General features: G+C 48.8%; 1 protein-coding gene across 1 annotated transcript in view; it reads right to left on the minus strand.

Moving 5' to 3' along the window:
- The window catches only part of LOC147110690 (netrin-3-like), a 208,361-nt gene that overhangs the window by 84,395 nt on the left and 99,748 nt on the right, over window positions 1-24,218 (minus strand). Inside the window, exon 2 of the mRNA XM_086000913.1 lies at window positions 23,062-23,115. The gene's annotated coding sequence lies outside the window, so the exon portion shown is untranslated. The remainder of the gene's footprint in view (window positions 1-23,061; window positions 23,116-24,218) is intronic.

Consider the following 24,218-nt stretch of genomic DNA (forward strand, 5'->3'; position numbering starts at 1 on the left):
CAGTACACAGTATTGTACAGTACACAGTACAAAGTGTCACACAGTACACAGTACACAGTACCACAAAGTACACTGTACCACAGAGTACACTGTACCACACAGTACACTGTACCACACAGTACACAGTGCCACACAGGACACAGTACCACACAGTCCACTGTACACAGTGCCACACAGTACTGCACAGGACACAGTACCCAGTACCACAAAGTACACAGTACACAATGCCACACAGGACACAGTACACGGTACCACACAGTACAGAGTATACACAACCACTCAGAACACAGTACTGCACTGTACACAGGACACAGTACACAGTACTGCACAGTACACAGGACAGAGTGCCGCACAGTACACAGGACACAGTACTGCACATACCACAGTACCACACAGTACATAGTGCCACACAGTGCATAGGACACAGTACCGCACAGCACACAGTAAGCAGTAGTACACAGTCCACAGTACACAGTACCACACAGGACACAGTACACAGTACCACGCAGTCCACAGTGCAAAGTGCTGCACAGGACACAGTACCACAGAGTCCACAGTACACAGTTCCACACAGTACCACACAGGACACAGTACATAGTACAACAAAGTACACAGTGCTGCACAGGACACAGTACCACACAGCCCATGGTACACAGTACACAGTATCTCACAGGACACAGTACCACACAGGACACAGTACACAGTACCACACAGTAGACAGTGCACAGTACAACACAGTACACAATACACAGTACCACCCAATCCATAGTACAGAGTGCCATACAGTACACAGTACACAGTATCTCACAGTATACAGTACCACACAGGACACAGTGCACAGTATCACACAGGACACATAACACAGTACCACACAGGACACAGTACACAGAGCCACACAAGGCACAGTAGACAGTATCACACAGGACACAGTACCACAGAGGACACAGTACGCAGTACCACACAGTATACAATACCACATAGTACCACACAGTAAACAATGCCGCACAGTACACAGTACTACACAGTACACAGTACACAGTACCACACAGGACACAGTAGTACACAGTACCGCACAGGACACAGTACACAGTACCGCACAGGACACAGTACCACACAGGACACAGTACACAGTACCACAGAGTACAAAGTACACAGTACTGCACAGTACATAATACACCGTACCACATAATATACAGTACCACACAGTACACAGTAGTAGAACATACCGCACAGTACACAGTAGATCACAGTACACACAGCACACAGTGCATAATAAACAGTACACAGTACATAGTGCCACACAGTACACGGTACCACACAGGACGCAGTACCACACAGTACACAGTACTACACAGTACACAGGAGAAAGTATTGCACAGTACACTGTACCACAGAGTACACTGTACCACACAGTACACAGTGCCGCACAGGACACAGTACCACACAGTCCACAGTACACAGTACCACACAGTCCACTGCACACAGTGCCACACAGTACCGCGCAGGACACAGTACCCAGTACCACAAAGTACACAGTACACAATGCCACACAGGACACAGTACACAGTACACAGTACCACACAGGACACAGTACAAGGTACCACACAGTACAGAGTATACAGTACCACACAGGACACAGTACTGCACTGTACACAGTACACACTACCTCACAGTACACAGGACAGAGTGCCGCACAGTACACAGGACACAGTACTGCACAGTCCACAGTACCACACAGTACATAGTGCCACACAGTGCACAGGACACAGTACCGCACAGTACACAGTAAACAGTAGTACACAGTACCACACAGTCCACAGTACACAGTACCACACAGGACACAGTACACAGTACCAAGCAGTGCACAGTGCCACACAGGACACAGTATCACAGAGTCCACAGTACACAGTTCCACACAGTACCGCACAGGACACAGTACATAGTACAACAAAGTGCACAGTACACAGTGCCACACAGGACACAGTACCACACAGTACACAGTACACAGTATCTCACAGGACACAGTACCACACAGGACACAGTACCACAGTACCACACAGTACACAGTGCACAGTACCACACAGTACACAATACACAGTACCGCACAATCCACAGTACAGAGTGCCACACAGTACACAGTCCACAGTATCTCACAGGACACAGTACCACACAGGACACAGTACCACAGTACCACACAGTACACAGTGCACAGTACCACACAGTACACAATACACAGTACCGCACAATCCACAGTACAGAGTGCCACACAGTACACAGTCCACAGTATCTCACAGTACACAGTATCACACAGGACACAGGACACAGTACCACACAGGACACAGTACACAGTACCATGCAGTCCAGAGTGCAGAGTGCCACACAGGACACAGTACCACAGAGTCCACAGTACACAGTTCCATACAGTACCGCACAGGACACAATACATAGCACAACAAATTACACAGTACACAGTGCCACACAGGACACAGTACCACACAGTCCACTGTACACAATATCTCACAGGGCACAGTACCACACATGACACAGTACACAGTACCACAGTACCACAAAGTACACAGTACACAATACACAGTACCACACAATCCACATTACAGAGTGCCACACAGTACACAGTCCACAGTATCTCACAGTATACAGTACCACACAGTACACAGTACACAGTGCCACACAGGACACAGTACCACACAGTCCACAGTGCACAGTTCCACACAGTCCATTGTACACAGTGCCACACAGTACCACACAGGACACAGTACCAAGTACTACAAAGTACAGAGTACACAATGCCACACAGTACACAGTACCACACAGTACAGAGTATACAGTACCACACAGGACACAGTGCACAGTGCCACACAGGACACATTACTGCACTGTACACAGGACACAGTACACAGTACCGCATAGTACACAGGACAGAGTACCGCACACTACACAGGACAATGTATTGCTCAATCCACAGTACACAGTACCACACAGTCCATTGTACACAGTGCCACACAGGACACAGTACCCAGTACCACAAAGTACACAGTACACAATGCCACACAGTACACAGTACCACACAGTACAGAGTATACAGTACCATACAGGACACAGTGCAGAGTGCCACACAGGACACATTACTGTACTGTACACAGGACACAGTACATAGTACCGCACAGTACACAGGACAGAGCATTACACACAGTACACACATTACACACAGTACACAGTGCCACACAGTGCATAATAAACAGTACACAGTACATAGTGCCACACAGTACACGGTACCACACAGTACAAAGTACTACGCAGTACACAATACACAGTATCGCACAGTAAACAGTCCAGAGTGTCACACAGTACATAGTACCACACAGTACACTGTACTACAGAGTACACTGTATCACACAATACACAGTACACAGTGCCACACAGGACACAGTACCACGCAGTCCACAGTACACAGTGTCACACAGTCCACTGTACACAGTGCCACACAGTACCGCACAGGACACAGTACCCAGTACCACAAAGTACACAGTACACAATGCCACACAGTACACAGTACCACACAGTACAGAGTATACAGTACCACACAGGACACAGTACACAGTACCACACAGGACACACTACACAGTACCACGCAGTCCACAGTTCACAGTGCCACACAGGACACAGTACCACAGTCCACAATACACAGTTCTGCACAGGACACAGTACACAGTACCACACAGTACGGAGTACCACACAGTACCCAGTACCACACAGTACACAGGACACAGTACCTCACAGTACACAGTATACAGTACCACACAGTACACTGTACCACAGAGTACACTGTACCATACAATACACAGTACACAGTTCTGCACAGGACACAGTACACAGTACCACAGAGTACAAAGTAAACAGTACTGCACAGTACACAATACACAGTACCACACAGTACACAGGACACAGTACCACACAGTACGGAGTGCCAAACAGTACCCAGTACCGCACAGTACACAGGACACAGTACCTCACAGTACACAGTAGCACACAGTACACGGTAGACAGTACCGCACAGTCCACAGTACACAATATCACACAGTACACAGTACCACACTGTCCACAGTGCACAGTGCCACACAGTGCACAGTTCCACACAGCACCGCACAGGACACAGTACATAGTACAACAAAGTACACAGTACACAGTGCCGCACAGGGCAGAGTACCACACAGTCCACAGTTCCACACAGCACCGCACAGGACACAGGACATAGTACAACAAAGCACACAGCACACAGTGCTACACAGGACACAGTACTGCACTGTACACAGGACACAGTACACAGTAATGCACAGTACATAGAACACAGAACCACACAGACACAGTAAACAGTAGTACACAGTACACAGGACACAGTGGTCAGTACACGTTACCACACAGGACACAGGACACCGTACACAATACCACACAGGACACCGTAAACAATACCACACAGGACACAGTGCACAGTACCACACAGTACACAGGATACAGTACACAGTATCACATAGGACACAGTACCACACAGGACAGAGTACACAGTACCACACAGTACACACTACACAGTGCCACACATGACACAGTACACAGCACCACACAGGACACAGTACACAGTACCACACAGGACACAGCACCACACAGGGCACAGTCCATAGTACCATACAGGACACAGTACACAGTACAAAATACCGCACAGTACCACACAGTACACAGTACCACACGGTCCACAGTACAACACAGTATACAGTACACAGTGCTACACAGGACACAGTACCAGACAGTCAACAGTACACAGTACCACACAGTCCACAGTACACAGTGGCACACAGGACACAGTACCACACAGTCCACAGTACACAGTGCCACACAGGACAAAGTACACAGTACTACACAGTACACAGTACCACACAGTACACAGTACACAGTACCACACAGGACACAGTAGAGAATACCACACAGGACACAGTACACAGGACACAGTACACAGTATTGCACAGCACACAGGACACAGTACCGCACAGTACACAGGAGACAGTACTGCACAGTACACAGGACACAGTACCACACAGTACATAGGACACAGTACCACACAGTACACAGGACACAGTACCACTCAGTCCACAGTACACAGTACCACACAGTACCCAGTACCGCACAGTACACAGTACACGGTACCACAAAGTACACAGTACCGCACAGTACACAGTAGACAGTGCCGCACAGTCCACAGTACACAATATCACACAGCACACAGTACACAATACCACACATTAAACAATACACAGTACACAGTACACAGTACCACACTGTCCACAGTGCAGAGTGCCACACAGTACACAGTTCCACACAGCACCACACAGGACACAGTACATAGTACAACAAAGTACACAGTACACAGTGCCGCACAGGACAAAGTACACAGTAATACACAGTACACAGTATCATACAGTGCACAGTACACAGTACTGCACAGTACACAGTACACGGTACCATACAGTACACAGTAGCACACAGAACACAGTACACAGTACCATACAGGACACAGTACACAGTACTGTACAGGACACAGTACACAGTACCACACAGTACACAGTACCACACAGTCCACAGTACACAGTACCACACAGTACACACTACACAGTGCCACACATGACACCACACCACACAGGACACAGTACACAGTATCACACAGGACACAGCACCACACAGGGCACAGTCCATAGTACCATACAGGACACAGTACACAGTACAAAATACCACACAGTAGTACACAGTACCACACAGTCCACAGTACAACACAGTATATACTACCAGGCAGTCCACAGTACACAGTACCACACAGTTCACAGTACACAGTGGTGCACAGGACACAGTGCCACACAGGACAAAGTTCACAGTACTACACAGTACACAGTACCACACAGTACATAGTACACAGTACCACACAGGACACATTAGAGAATACCACATAGGACACATTACACAGGACAGAGTACACAGTACTGCACAGCACACAGGACACAGTACCGCACAGTACACAGGACACAGTACTGCACAGTACACAGGACACAGTACCGCACAGTACATAGGAAACAGTACCACACAGTACACAGGACACAGTCCCACTCAGTCCACAGTACACAGTACCACACAGTACCCAGTACCGCACAGTACACAGTATACAGTACCGCAAAGTACGCAGTACCGCACAGTACACAGTAGACAGTACCGCACAGTCCACAGTACACAATATCACACAGTACACAGTACACAATACCACACATTAAACAATACATAGTACACAGTACACAGTACCACACTGTCCACAGTGCACAGTGCCACACAGTACACAGTTCCACACAGCACCACACAGGACACAGTACATAGTACAACAAAGTACACAGTACACAGTGCCGCACAGGACAAAGTACACAGTATCACACAGTGCACAGTACACAGTACTGCACAGTACACAGTACACGGTACCATACAGTACACAGTAGCACACAGAACACAGTACACAGTACCATACAGGACACAGTACACAGTACTGTACAGGACACAGTACACAGTACCACACAGTACAGAGTATCACACAGTACACAATACCACTCAGGACAAAGTACACAGTACCACACAGTGCACAGTACACCATACCACATAGTGCACAGTACACAGTACCACACAGTGCACAGTACATAGTACCGCACAGTCCACAGTAAAGAGAACCACACAATACACAGTACCACACAGCACACAGTACTCAGTACCACACAGTGCACAGTACACAGTACACAGTACCACAGAGTGCACAGTACACAGTATACAGTACCGCACAGACCTCAGTGCAGAGTACCACACAGTACACAGTACCACACAGTATTCAGTACCACACAGGACATAGTACACAGTACCACACAGTGCACAGCACACAATACCGCACAGTCCACAGTACACAGTACCATACAGTACACAGTACCGCACAGGACACAGTACTGCACAGTACACAGTACACACTAAACAGTACCACACAGTCCACAGTACACAGTACCACACAGTCCACAGTACACAGTACCAGACAGTACACAGTACACAGTGCACAGTACCACACAGGACACAGTACCACACTGTACACAGGACATAGTACTGCACAGGTCGCAGTACCACACAATACACATTACACAGTACCACACAGTACACAGGGCACAGTACCGCACAGTACACAGGACACCGTACTGGACAGTACACCATACCACACAGTCAACAGTACACAGTACTGCACGGTACACAGTAATGCACAGTATACAGTACCACACATGACATAGAACACAGAACCACACAGACACAGTACACAGTAGTACACAGTACACAGGACACAGTGCTCAGTACACATTACCACACAGGATACCGTACACAATAGCACACAGAACACAGGACACCGTACACAATACCACACAGGACACAGTGCACAGTACCACACAGTACACAGGATACAGTACACAGTACCACACAGGACACAGTGCACAGTACCACACAGTACACAGGATACAGTACACAGTACCACACAGGACACAGTACCACACAGGACAGAGTACCACAGTACCACACAGTACACATAACACAGTACTACACAGTACACAGTACAGAGTACCGCACAGTACACAGTACACAGTACCACACAGTACACAATGCACAGTACTGCACAGTCCACAGTACACAGTACCACACGGTACATACTACATAGTGCCACACTTGACACAGTACACAGTACCACACAGGACATAGTACACAGTATCACACAGGACACAGCACTACATAGGACACAGTCCACAGTACCACACAGGACACAGTACACAATACAAAATACCACAAAGTCCACAGTACACAGTACCACACAGTACACAATACTGCACAGTCCACAGTACACAGTACCACACAGTACACAGTACACAGTACCACACAGGACAGAGTACACTGTGCCACACAGTGCACAGTAAACAGTACCACACAGGACACAATACATAGTGCCACACAGTACACATTACCGCACAGTACACAGTACCAAAGAGTACACAGGAAACAGGACACAGTACCGCAGAGTACACAGTACAGACTACCACAATGTACACAGTACCACACAGGACACAGTGCTACACAGTACACAGTACACAATACACAGTACCACACAGTACACAGTACCGCACAGTCCACAGTACACAGTACCGCACAGTCCACAGTACACAGTACCACACAGTACACAGTACACAGTACCGCACAGGGCACAGTACCACACAGTGCCACACAGTGCATAATAAACAGTACCACACAGTACACAGTAGTATAACATACCGCACAGTACACAATACACAGTACCACACAGTACATTGTACCACACAGGAAACAGTACCACACAGTACACAGTACAGAGTATCACACAGTACACAGTACAGAGTACCATACCATACACTGTACCACACAGTACACAGTGCCGCACAGGACACAATACCACACAGTCCACAGTACACAGTACCGCACAGTCCACAGTACACAGTACCACACAGTACACAGCACACAGTACCGCATAGGACACAGTAACACACAGGACACAGTACTACACAGTACACAGCACACAGTACCACACAATACACAGTGCCGCACAGGACACAATACCACACAGTCCACAGTACACAGTTCCACACAGTCCGCAGTACACAGTACCACACAGTCCACTGTACACAGTGCCACACAGTACCGCACAGGACACAGTACACAGTACCACACAGTCCACTGTACAAAGGGCCACACAGTACCACACAGTACACAGTACCGCACAGTACACAGTACCACACAGTACAGAGTATAGAGTACCACACAGGACACAGTACAGAGTACCACACAGGACACAGGACACAGTACAGAGCGCCACACAGTACACAGGACACAGTACTGCACAGTACAAGGGACACAGTATCACACAGGACACATGAAACAGTACCACACAGTCCACAGTACACAGTACCACACAGGACACAGTACACAGTACCACAAAGGACACACTATACAGTATCACACAGGACACAGCACCACACAGGACACATTACAGAGTACCGCACCGTACGCAGTACCACACAGTACACAGTACATAATACCGCACAGTCCACAGTACACAGTACCGCACAGTACACAGTACACAGTACCACACAGTACATAGTACACAGTACCACATAATACACAGTACACCGTACCGCACAGGACAGAGTACCACACAGGATGCAGTACACAGTACCACACAATAAACATTACAGTGCAACACAGGACACAGTACACAGTACATAGTGCCACACAGTATACAGTACCACACAATACACATTACACAGTACCAAAGTACCACACAGGACACAGTACATAGTACCACACAGTCCACAGTACACAGTACCACACAGGACACAGTACACAGTACCGCATAGTCCACAGTACCACACAGTCCACAGTACACAGTACTACACAGTATACAGTACCGCACAATACACAGTACCACACAGGATATAAAACACAGAACCACACAGGACACAGTACACAGTACCACACATTACACAGTACCACACAGGTCACAGGACCACACAGGACACAGGACACAGTAGCATACACTACACTGTACCACACAGGACACAGGAAAGAGTACACAGTACCACAAACGAAACAGTGCACAGTGCCGCACAGGACACAGTACACAGTACCACACAGGGCACTGGACACAGTACACAGTGTCACACAGGACACAGTACCACACAGGGCACAGTACACAGTACACAGTGCCACACAGTGCACAGTGCCGCACAAGACACAGTACACAGTACCACACAGGGCACAAGGCACAGTACACAGTATCACACAGTACACTGCACCACACAGGACACAGCAAAAAGTACACAGTACCACAATGGAAACAGTGCACAGTGCTGCACAGGACACAGTACACATTACCACACAGGGCACAGTACCACTGTACCACACAGTACACAGTACAAAGTACCACACAGTACCACACAGTACACAATACACAGTACCGGACAGTCCACAGTACAGAGTGCCACACAGTATACTGTATCTCACAGTACACTGTACCACACAGGACACAGTACACAGTGTCACACAGGACACAGGACACAGTACCACACAGGACACAGTAAACTGTACCACACAGGAGACAGTACACAGTATCACACAGGACACAGGACACAGTACCACACAGGACACAGTACCACACAGGACACAGTACCACACAGTCCACAGTGCGCTATGCCACACAGTACACAGTTCCACACAGTACCGCACAGTACATAGTACAACAAAGTACACAGTACACAGCGCCACACAGGACACAGTACCACACAGTCCACAGTACACATACCACACAGTCCAAAGTACACAGTACCACACAGGACACAGTACCCCACTGTACACAGTACCGGACAGTACACTGTACCACACAGTCCACAGTACACAGTGCTGAACAGTACACAGTACACAGTGCCACACAGGACACAGTATCCCACTGTACACAGTACACAGGACACAGTACTGGACAGTACACAGTACCGTACAGTCCACAGTACACAGTGCTGAACAGTACACAGTACACAGTGCCACACAGGACACAGTACCCCACTGTACACAGTACACAGGACACAGTACTGGATAGTACACAGTACCGCACAGTCCACAGTACACAGTACCGCACGGTACACAGTACCACACAGGATATAGAAAACAGAACCACACAGGAAAAAGTACACAGTACCACACAGTACACAGTACCACACAGTACACAGTACCACACAGGACACATGACACAGTACCACACAGGACACAGTAGCACACAGTACACTGTACCATACAGGACACAGGAAACAGTACACAGTACCACAAAGGAAACAGTGCACAGTGCCGCACAGTACACAGTACCACACAGGTCACAGGACACAGTACACAGTACTACACAGTACACAGTACTACAATACCACACAGTACAGAGTACAACACAGTACACAATAAACAGTACCGCACATTACACAGTACAGAGTAGTACACAGTACACAGTACACAGTACCACACAGGACACAGTACACTGTACCACACAGGACACAGTACACTGTACCACTCAGGACACAGTACACAGTATTACACAGGACACAGTACCACACAGTACGCAGTACCACACAGTGCACAATACCGCACAGTCCACAGTGCACAGTGCTGCATAGGACACAGTACACAGTACCACACAGGACACAGGACACAGTACACAGTATCGCACAGGACACAGTACCACACAGGACACAGTACACAGTACACAGTACCACACAGTACACAGTACCACAGTACCACACAGTACACAGTACCACAGTACAAATTACCACACAATACACAGTACCACACAGTACAAAATACACAGTACCGCACAATCCACAGTACAGAGTGCCACACAGTACACAGTACACAGTATCTCACAATACACCGTACCACACAGGACACAGTAAACTGTATTACACAGGAGACAGTACACAGTATCACACAGGACAAAAGACACAGTACCACACAGGACACAGGACACAGTACCACACTGGACACAGTATCACACAGTACACAGTACACAGTATCACACAGTACATAGTACAGAGTACTACACAGTACACAGTACACAGTACCACACAGTACACAGTACACAGTACCACACAGGACACAGTGCCACACAGTACACAGTTCCACACAGTACTGCACAGGATACAGTACATCGTACAACAAAGTACACAATGCCGCACAGGACACAGTACCACACAGTCCACAGTACAGAGTACCACACAGTCCACAGTACACAGTACCACACAGGACACAAAACCCCACTGTACACAGCACACAGGACACAGTACCGGACAGTACACAGTACCACACAGTCCACAGTACACAGTACTACACAGTACACAGTACACAGCACCACACAGGACACAGTACCCCACTGTACACAGTACGACACAGTACCGGACAGTACACATAGTACCGCACGGTACACAGTACCACACAGGAAATAGAACACAGAACCACAAAGGACACAGTACACAGTACCACACAGTACACAGTACACAATACCACACAGTACACAGTACCACACAGGACACAGTACACTTTACCACACAGGACAGAGGAAACAGTACAGAGTACCACAAAGGAAACAGTGCACAGTGCCACACAGGACACAGTACACAGTACCACACAGTGCACAGGGCACAGGACACAGTATCACACAGGATGCAGTACCACACAGGACACAGTACACAGTACTATACAGTACACAGTAATACAGTACCACACAGTACACAGTACAACACAGTACACAATAAACAGTACCGCACAGTACAGAGTGGCACACAGTGCACAGTACACAGTATCATACAGGACACAGGACACAGTACCACACAGGACACAGTACACAGTGCCACACGAGACACAGTACACAGTAACACACAGGACACAGCACACCGTATCACACAGGACACAGTACACAGTACCACACATTGCACAATACCGAACAGTCCACAGTACCGCACAGTCCACAGTACGCAATACCAACAGTACCCAGTACAGCACAGGACACAGTACCACACAGGACACAGTACACAGTACCACACAAGACACAGTACACAATGCCACACAGTACTGCACTGTACACAATAAGAAGTACCACACAGTAGATAGTGCCACACAGTTCATAAATAACAGTACCACACAGGACACAGTACAGAGTACACAATGCCACACAGTACACGGTACCACACAGTACACAGTATCACACAGTACACAGTACAGAGTATCGCACAGTACACAGTACCACACAGTACACAATACCGCACAGTCCACAGTACACAGTACCGCACAGTCCACAGTACACAGTACCACACAGTACACAGTACCGCACAGGACACATTACCAAACAGGACACAGTACACAGTACCACACAGGTTACAGTACACATTACCACAGAGTACAAAGTACACAGTACTGCACTGTACACAATACACAGTACCACACAGTACACAGTATTACAACATATCGCACAGTACACAGTAGTACACAGTACACACAGTACACAGTACATAGTGCCACACAGGACACAGCACCACAGAGGACGCAGCACCACACAGTACACGGTGGGCAGCACGGTGGCATAGTGGTTAGCACTGTTGCCTCACAGCGCCAGAGACCCGGGTTCGAATCCGGCCTCGGGCGACTGTCTGTGTGGAGTTTGCACATTCTCCCCGTGTTTGCGTGGGTTTTCTCCGGGTGCTCCGGTTTCCTCCCACAGTCCAAAGATGTGCAGGTTAGGTTGATTGGCTATGATAAATTGACCCTTAGTGTTAGGGGGATTAAATACGTGGGGTTACAGGGATTTAGGGTGGGATGTGTAGGGGTTACGGGGATTGGGTGGGATATGTGTCGGTGCAGGCTCGATGGGCCGAAATGGTCTCTATCTGCACTGTGGGGTTTCTGTGATTTCTGTGAGGACACAGTACCACACAGGACACAGTACACAGTACCACACAGAACACAGTACCACACAGGACACAGTACCACACAGGACACAGGACACAGTACCACACAGGACACAGAACCACACAGTACACAGTACACAGTATTGCACAATCCAAAGTACAGAGTACCACACAGTCCACCATGCCGCACAGGACACAGTACCACACAGTCCACAGTACAGAGTACCACACAGTCCACAGTACCACACAGTAAACAGTACCACACAGTACATAGTGCCACACAGTGCACAGTGCCGCACAGGACACAGTACCACACAGTCCGCAGGACACAGTTCCACACAGTACTGCACAGGACGCAGTACACAGTACAACAAAGTACACAGTACACATTGCCACACAGGACACAGTACCACACAGTCCACAGGACACAGTTCCACACAGTGCACAGTACCACACAGTCCACATTACAGAGTGCCGCACAGGACACAGTACATAGTACCACACAATCCACAGTACACAGTGGCACACAGGGCACAGTACCACACTGTCCACTGTACACAGTGCCACGCAGTACCACAAAGTACACAATACACAGTACCACAGAGGACAGAGTACACAGTACTGCACAGTATACAGTACCACACAGGACACAGTACAGAGCACAACACAGGAAACAGTATCACACAGGACACAGTACACTGTACCACACAGTACACAGGAGAAGTACACATTTACCACACAGGACACAGTACACAGTAATACACAGTACTGAACAGTAAACAGGACACATTACTGCACAGTACACAGGACACAGTACTGCACAGTACACAGGACACAGTACTACACAGTACACAGGACACAGTACTGCACAGTACAAAGGACAAGTCCCACACAGTAAACCGTACACAGTGCCACACAGTACACAGTACGACACAGTACACAGTGCAGAGTAGTACACAGTAGTGCACAGTACACGACACACAGTACCCCACAGTAAACAGTATTGCACAGTACACAGTACACAGTATCACACAGCACACAGTACCACACAGGACACAGTACCGCCCAGTACACAGGACAGAGTACCACACAGTACACAGGACAAAGTACCGCACAGCACACAGGACACAGTAATGCACAGTACACAGGACACAGTACCGCACAATACACAGGACACAGTGCACAGTACCACACAGTACACAGTAGAGAATGCCGCACAGTACGCAGTACCACACAGGACACAGTACACAATAGTATACAGTACACAGCACTGCACATTCCACAGTACACAGTACCGCACAGTACACAGTACCACACAAAACACAGTAGACAGTACCGCACAGGACACAGTACCGCACATTCCACAGTAAACAGTACCACACAGTAAACAGTGCACAGTACCACACAGTCCACATAACACAGTACCACACATTACACAATACACAGTACCGCACAGGACACAGTACCACACAGGACGCAGTACACAGTACCACGCAGGACACAGTACACAGTACTACACAGTACCGCACAGTACACAGTACCACACAGTCCACAGAACACAGCACCACACAGTCCACAGAACACAGTACCACACATTACACAATACACAGTACCGCACAGGACACAGTACCGCACAGGACACAGTACACAGTACCAAACTGTACACAGTACCACACAGTCCACAGAACACAGCACCACACAGTCCACAGAACACAGTACCACACATTACACAGTACTGCACAGGACACAGTACTGCACAGGACACAGTACCACACAGGACGCAGTACAGAGTACCACACAGGAAACAGTACACAGTACTACACAGTACACAGCACACAGTACCACACAGGACACAGTACATAGTACCGCACATTTTACAGTACACAGTACCACACAGGACAATGTACACAGTACTGCACAGTACACAGTACTACACAGTAAACAGCACACAGTACCGCACAGTCCACAGAACACAGTACCACACATTACACAGTACACAGTACCACACAGGACACTGTACCACACAGGATGCAGTACACAGTGCCACATAGTACACAGTACCACACAGTACACTGTACACAGTACACAGTACCACACAAGACACAGTACACAATACCACACAGTACACAGTACTGCACTGGATGCAGTACACAGTGCCGCACAGTACACAGTACCACACAGTACAGGGTACCACACAATACACAGTGCCGCACAGGACACAATACCACACAGTTCAGAGTAAACAGTTCCACACAGTCCACAGTACACAGTTCCACAGAGTCCACTGTACACAGTGCCACACATTACCGCACAGGACACAATACACCGTACCGCACAGTACACAGTGCCACAAAGTACAGAGTATACAGTACCACACAGGATACAGTACATAGTACCACACAGTACCCAGGACAAGTACACAGTACTGCACAGAACACAGGACACAGTACCACACATTACATAGGACAGAGTACCACACAGTACACTGTGCACAGTACCACACAATACACAGCACACAGTACCACACAGTACACAGGACACAGTACAAAGTACTACACAGTACACAGGACACAGTACTGCACAGCACAAGGGACACAGTACCACCCAGTACACAGGAAACAGTACCACTCAGTACAGAGTGCCACACAGGACACAGTACAAAGTACCACACAGTACACAGGGCACAGTACCGCACAGCACACAGGACACAGTACTGCACAGTACACAGGACACAGTACCACACAGTCCACAGTACACAGTACAACACAGTACGCAGTGCTACACAGGACACAGTACCAGACAATCCACAGTACACAGTACCACACAGTCCACAATGCCACACAGTACCGCACAGGACACCGTACCACACAGTACATAGTATATAGTACCACACAGGACAAAGTACAGAGTACCACACAGGACAAAGGACACAGTACCACACAGCACACAGGACACAGTACCACACAGTCCACAGTACAAAGTACCACACAGTGCTCAGTACCGCATGGTTCACAGGACACAGTCCCACACAGTAAACAGTACACAATACCCAGTACCGCACAGTACACAGTAGACAGTACCACACAGTCCACAGTACACAATACCACACAGTACACAGTTCTGCACGGTACACAATACACAGTACAAACAATACACAGTGCCACACACTGCACAGTGAACAGTACCACACAGGACACAGTACACAGTACATAGTGCCACACAGCCCACAGTGCCACACAGGACACAGTAAACAGTACCACACAGGACACAGTACCACACAGTACACAGGGTACAGTACACACTGACACACAGTACACAATACACAGTACCACACAGTACACAGTATCACACAGTACACAGTACACAGTGCCACACAGTGCACAGTAAACGATACCACACAGTACACAGTACACGACAGTACACAGTATCACACAGTACATAGTACACAGCACTGCACATTCCACAGTACACAGTGCCACACAGGACACAATAAACAGTACCACACAGTACACAGTATCACACAGTAAACAGTACACAGTGCCACACAGTACACATTACACAGTACCACAAAGGACACAGTACTACACAGTAAACAGTACACAGTACCGCCGAGTACACAGGACACAGTACCGCACAGTCCACAGTGCTGCACAGTCCACAGTACAACACAGTCCACAGTACACTGTATCACATGGTCCACATTACCACACAGTCCACAGTACACAGTGCCGCACAGGACACAGTACCACACAGTCCACAGTACACAGTACACAGTGCCGCACAGGACACAGTACCACACAGTCCACAGTACCGCACTGTCCACAGTACCACACAGTCCACAGTAGACAGTGCCGTACAGGACACAGTACCACACAGTCCACAGTGCACAGTGCCACACAGTACCGCACAGGACACAGTACCGAGTACTACAAAGTACACAGCACACAGTACCACACAGGCACAGTACACAGTACTGCACAGGACACAGTACACAGTACTGCACAGGACACAGTACACAGTACAAAGCATAGAGTACCACACAGGACACAGGGCATAGTATCACACAGGACACAGTACAGAGTACCACACAGTACAGAGGACAATCACACTGTACAGCATAGTGCACAGGACACAGTACCACACCGTACATAGGATACAGTACCACACAGTACACAGGACACAGTACCACACAGTCCACCGTACACAGCACCACACAGTACGCAGGACACAGTGCACAGTGCCGCACAGTACACGGTACACAGTACCGCACAGTCCACAGTACCACACAGTCCGCAGTACACAGTTCCACACAGTGCCGCACAGGACACTATACCACAAAGTACACAGTACACAGTACCACACAGGACACAGTGCAGAGTACCGCAAAGAACACAATACACAGTGCCGCACAGCACACAGAACACAGTACCACACAGGACACAATACCGCACAGTACACAGGACACTGTACTGCACAATACACAGGACACAGTACCACACAGTACACAGGACACAGTACCACACAGTCCACAGGACACAGTACACATTAACTCACAGTACACAATACACAGTACCACACAGTACAGAGTATCACACAGTACACAGTACACAGTGCCACACAGTGCACAGTAAACAATACCACACAGCACACAGTAGTACATAGTACACAGTATCACACAGCACACAGTCCACAGTGCCACACCGGAAACAGTACACAGTACCACACAGTACACAATACTCAGTACCTCACAGTACACAGTGCCAAACAGGACACAGTACAGAGTACCACACAGTACACAATACACAGTACCACACAGCACACAGTATCACACAGTACACAGTTCCACTGAGTAAACAGGACATAGGACACAGTACCGCACAGTACACGGTACACAGTACCGTACAGTCCACAGTACTGCACAGTCCACAGTACACCACAGACCACAGTCACAGTACCGCATGGTCCACAGTGCCACACAGTCCACAGTACAGAGTACCGCACAGGATACAGTACCACACAGTCCACAGTTCCACACAGTGCCGCACAGGACACTGTACCACACAGTCCACTGTACACAGTACCACACAGTACACAGTGCCGCACAGTACACAGTGCCGCACAGGACACAGTACAACACAGTCCACAGTACACAGTACCGCACAGTCTACAGTACCACACAGTCCACAGTACAGTGCCGCAGAGGACACAGTACCACACAGTCCACAGTACACAGTGCCACACAGTACCGCACAGGACACAGTACACAGTACCACAAAGGACCCAGTACCACACAGGCACAGTACACAGTACTGCACAGGACACTATACGCTGTACTGTGTAGTACTGTGTACTGAGTACCACATAGGACAAAGTACACAGTACCACACTGTACACAGGACAAGCACACTGTACAGCACAGTACCACACTGTACATAGGACACAGTACCACACAGTTCACAGTACACAGTACCTCACAGTACACAGGACACAGCACCACACAGTCCACAGTACACAGCACCACACAGTACACAGGACACAGTACCACACAATCCACAGTACACAGCACAACACAGTACACAGGACACAGTACCACACCGTACACAGGACACTGTACACAGTACCACACAGTACACAGGACACAGTACACAGTATTGCACAGTACACTGGACAAAGACTTGCACAGTACACAAGACACAGTACCACACAGTCCACAGTACCACACAGTCCACAGTACCACACAGTACCACACAGGACACAGTACACAGTAGCACACAATACACAGGACACAGTACACAGGACACAGTACACAGGACACAGAATTGCACAGGACACAGTATGACACAGTACAAAGTACACAGTACCACAAAGGACACAGTACCACGTAGGACACAGGACACAGTACCGCACAGTACACAGTAACACACAGGACAAAGTACCGCACAGTACACAGGACACAGTACCACACAGGACACAGTACCACACAGTCCACAGTGAACAGTACCACACAGTACACAGTACCTTACAGTACCACAGACAACGCAGTACACAGTACCGCACAGTACACCATACCACACAGGACACAGTACACAGTACCACACAGGGCACAGTATACCGTACCACACAGGACACGGAACACAGTACCACACAGGACACAGTACTACACAGTCTACAGTGAACAGTACCACACAGTACAGAGTACCTTACAGTACACAGGACACAGTACACAGTACCACACAGTACACAGTAGTACACATCACCACACAGTACACAGTACCGCACAGTCCACAGTACACAGTAGTACACAGTATCACACAGTCCACAGTACACAGTACCACATAGTACACAGTACCGCACAGTCCACAGTACACAGTACACAGTACCACACAATATGCAATACACAGTACCACACTGTCCACAGTACACAGCACCACACAGTACACAGGACACAGTACCACACAGTACACAACACAGTACACAGGACACAGTACACAGTATTGCACAGTACACAGGACACAGTATTGCACAGTACACAGGACACAGTATTACACAGTACACAGGACACAGTATTGCACAGTACACAGGACACAGTACCACAAAGGACACAGTACACAGTACCAAACAGTCCACAGTACCACACAGTCCACAGTACACAGTGCCGCACAGGACACAGTACCAGACAGTTCACAGTACACAGTGCCACACAGTACAGCACAGGACACAGTACAGAGTACCACAAAGTGCACAGTACACAGTATCACACAGTCCACAGTACACAGTGCCACATAGGACACAGTACCAGACAGTCCACAGTACACAGTGCCACACAGTACAGCACAGGACACAGTACAGAGTACCACAAAGTGCACAGTACACAGTACCACACAGGCACAATACACAGTACTGCACAGGACACAGTACACAATACCACACAGAACAATGTATAGAGTACCACACAGGACACAGTACACAGTACCACACAGGACATAGTATCACACAGGACACAGTACACAGTACCGCACAGTACACAGGACAAGCACACAATACAGCACATGACACAGTACCACACCGTACATTGGACACAGTACCACACAGTACACAGGACACAGTGCCTCACAGTACACAGTAGCACACAGTCCACAGTACCACACAGTACACAGGACACAGTACCTCACAGTACACAGTACCACACAGCACACAGTACCACACCGTACACAGGACACAGTACACAGTACCACAAGGTACACAGGACACAGTAACACACAGTACACAGTACACAGGACACAGAATTGCACAGTACACAGTACCACACAGTACACAGTACCACAAAGGACACAGTACCACACAGGAAACAGGACACAGTACCGCACAGTACACAGTGCCACACAGGACAAAGTACCACACAGTACACAGGACACAGTACCACACAGGACACAGTAAACAGTAACACACAGTACACAGTACCTCACAGTATACAGGACACAGTACACAGTACCTCACAGTACATAGGACACAGTACACAGAACCACAAAGTACACAGTAGTACACAGCACCACACAGTACACAGTACACAGTGTCGCACAGTCCACAGTACACAGTGCCACACAGTACACAGTACCACACAGTACACAATACACTGTACCACACAGTACACAGTACACAGTACCACACAGTAAACAGTACACAGTACCACACAGTACACAGTAGTACACAGCACGACATAGTACACAGTACACAGTACCACACAGTCCACAGTACACAGTACCACACAGTCCAGAGTACAGAGTGCCACACAGTACACTGTACCACACAGTTCACAGTACACAGTACCACACAGTAAACAGTACACAGTACCACACAGTACACAGTAGTACACAGCACGACATAGTACACAGTACACAGTACCACACAGTCCACAGTACACAGTACCACACAGTCCAGAGTACAGAGTGCCACACAGTACACTGTACCACACAATTCACAGTACACAGTACCACACAGTACACAGTACACAGTATCACACAGTACACAGTATCACACAGTACACAGTACCACACAGGACACAATACCACACAGTACACAGTACCACAAAGGACACAGTACCACACAGTAAACAGTACACAGTACCTCACAGTACCACACAGTACACAGTACCACACAGGACACTATACTGAGGACTATGTGGTACCGTGTACAGTGTCCTGTGTGGTACTGTGTACTGTTTACTGTGTGGTACTGTGTCCTGTGTGGTACTGTGTACGGTGTGATACTGTGATACTGTGTACTGTGTACTGTGTGGTACTGTGTACTGTGAACTGTGTGGTACAGTGTACTGTGTGGCACTCTGTACTCTGGACCATGCGGTACTGTGTACTGTGGACTGTGCGCTACTGTGGACTGTGCGGTACTGTGTACAGTGCGGCACTGTGTACTGTGCGGTACTTTATACTGTGGACTATGTGGTACCGTGTACAAAGTACCGCACAGTACACAGTGCCGCACAGTACACAGTACCGCACAGTCCACAGTAGCGCACAGTCCACAGTACACAGTACCGCATGGTCCACAGTACCACACAGTCCACAGTACAGAGTACCGGACAGGACACAGTACCACACAGTCCACAGTACACAGTTCCACACAGGGCACAGTACCACACAGTTCACAGTATACAGTTCCACACAGTACCGCACAGGACAAAGTACACAGTGCCACACAGGACACAGTAACCCACAGTACACAGTGCTGCACAGGACACAGTACCACACAGTCCACAGTACACAGTACCGCACAGTACAGCACAGGACACAGTACAGAGTACCACAAAGTACACAGTACACAGTACCACACAGGCACATTACATAGTACTGCACAGGACACAGTACACAGTACCACACAGCACAAAGTATAGAGTACCACACAGGACACAGTACACAGGACACAGTACCACACAGTACACAGGACACAGTACCACACAGTCAACAGTACACAGCACTACACAGTACACAGTACCACACAGCACCCTGTACACAGTACACAGAACCGCACAGTACACGGTACACAGTGCCGCACAGCACACAGAACACAGTACCAAACAGTACACAGGACACAGAACCACACAGGACACAGTACCACACAGGACATAGAACACAGAACCACACAGATTCTTTTTACGAGCAGGAAAAGGCCATTAGTCCCTTTCTCCAAAATAAACTCCAGCTACCCGCCTTCTCCCCATATAAGGCAGAGCACAGAAAGGGAAATCTGTCAGATAGGATTGCACGCTGGTAACAGAACCCGCCTGATCTTCCATTCTACATGGGGTTTCAATCCTCTCCGCTAGATTTTCCTTTCCACACTCTCTCTCAGTTGATGTTGTGTCAGAGGTTAAAGGTCAGTGCACCACCTTATCCTCCTTTAAAGCATGTCGCCTCACATCATTCTGCTGTAAAACTGCACCCATCTGCTCTTCACTCACCCGCAGGCTCCTCTGTGCTACTGGCCTCCCAGCGTGGAGACACGGTTGGGATTTCTGTGAAAATACAATTTGAGAGAGGCTGTACTGCACAAGTTGGATAGGCAACATGGAGTAAATGCACAGAAACATTCCAAATCCCCTGTCAATTTTTGTTTTTGCAGATGAAAGACCATTCAGAAACAGTTTCAATAGCCAATCACATCACTCCTTCCCTCGGGTCTGAAACTCAGCTTTGGCTCAAACAGGACTGGGTCAGTGTGAGTGAATGGCCAGGGTGCAGGATGGAGAGAGTCTCTAAATTGTCAGACTGCTTGTCAGACATCCAGCACTGGGTGAGCAGAAATATTGGGAAGAGCATGTTAGGGACCGAGAGTGAGTGTGAGGGACAGAGAGCGAGTGTGTGAGGGACAGAGAGCGAGTGTGTGAGGGGCAGAGAGTGAGTGTGTGAGGGTAGGGAGTGAGTGTGTGAGGGGCAGGGAGTGAGTGTGTGAGGGGCAGGGAGCAAGTGTGTGAGGGACAGAGAGCGAGTGTGTGAGGGGCAGGGAGCGAGTGTGTGAGGGACAGAGAGCGAGTGTGTGAGGGGCAGGGAGCGAATGTGTGAGGGACAGAGAGTGAGTGTGTGAGGGGCAGGGAGTGAGTGTGAGGGTAGGGAGTGAGTGTGTGAGGGACAGAGTGCGAGTGGGTGAGGGGCAGGGAGCGAGTGTGTGAGGGACAGAGAGCGAGTGTGTGAGGGGCAGGGAGGAGTGTGTGAGGGGCAGGGAGCGAGTGTGTAAGGGGCAGGGAGCGAGTGTGTGAGGGACAGAGAGCGAGTGTGTGAGGGGCAGGGAGCGAATGTGTGAGGGACAGAGAGCGAGTGTGTGAGGGGCAGGGAGTGAGTTTGCGAAGGATAGAGTGCGAGTGTGGGAGGGACAGGAAGTGAGTGTGTGAGAGACAGAGTGAGTGTGTGATGGACAGAGTGAGTGAGTGAGGGACAATGAATTTGTGAGGGACAGAGTGAGTGTGGGAGTGACCGAGTGTGAGTGTGGGAGGTGAAGGGAGTAAGTATGAGAGGGGCAGGGAGTTAGTGTGTGAGGAACAGGGAATCAGTGTGGGAGAGACAGAGTGAGTGTGTGAGGTACACAGTGAGTGTATGATGGACAGAGTGAGTTTGTGAGGGA

Source organism: Somniosus microcephalus, chromosome 11, assembly GCF_052327205.1.
Source record: "Somniosus microcephalus isolate GS21.2 chromosome 11, FLI_Smic_1.0, whole genome shotgun sequence".
Taxonomy (NCBI): Eukaryota; Metazoa; Chordata; class Chondrichthyes; order Squaliformes; family Somniosidae; genus Somniosus; species Somniosus microcephalus.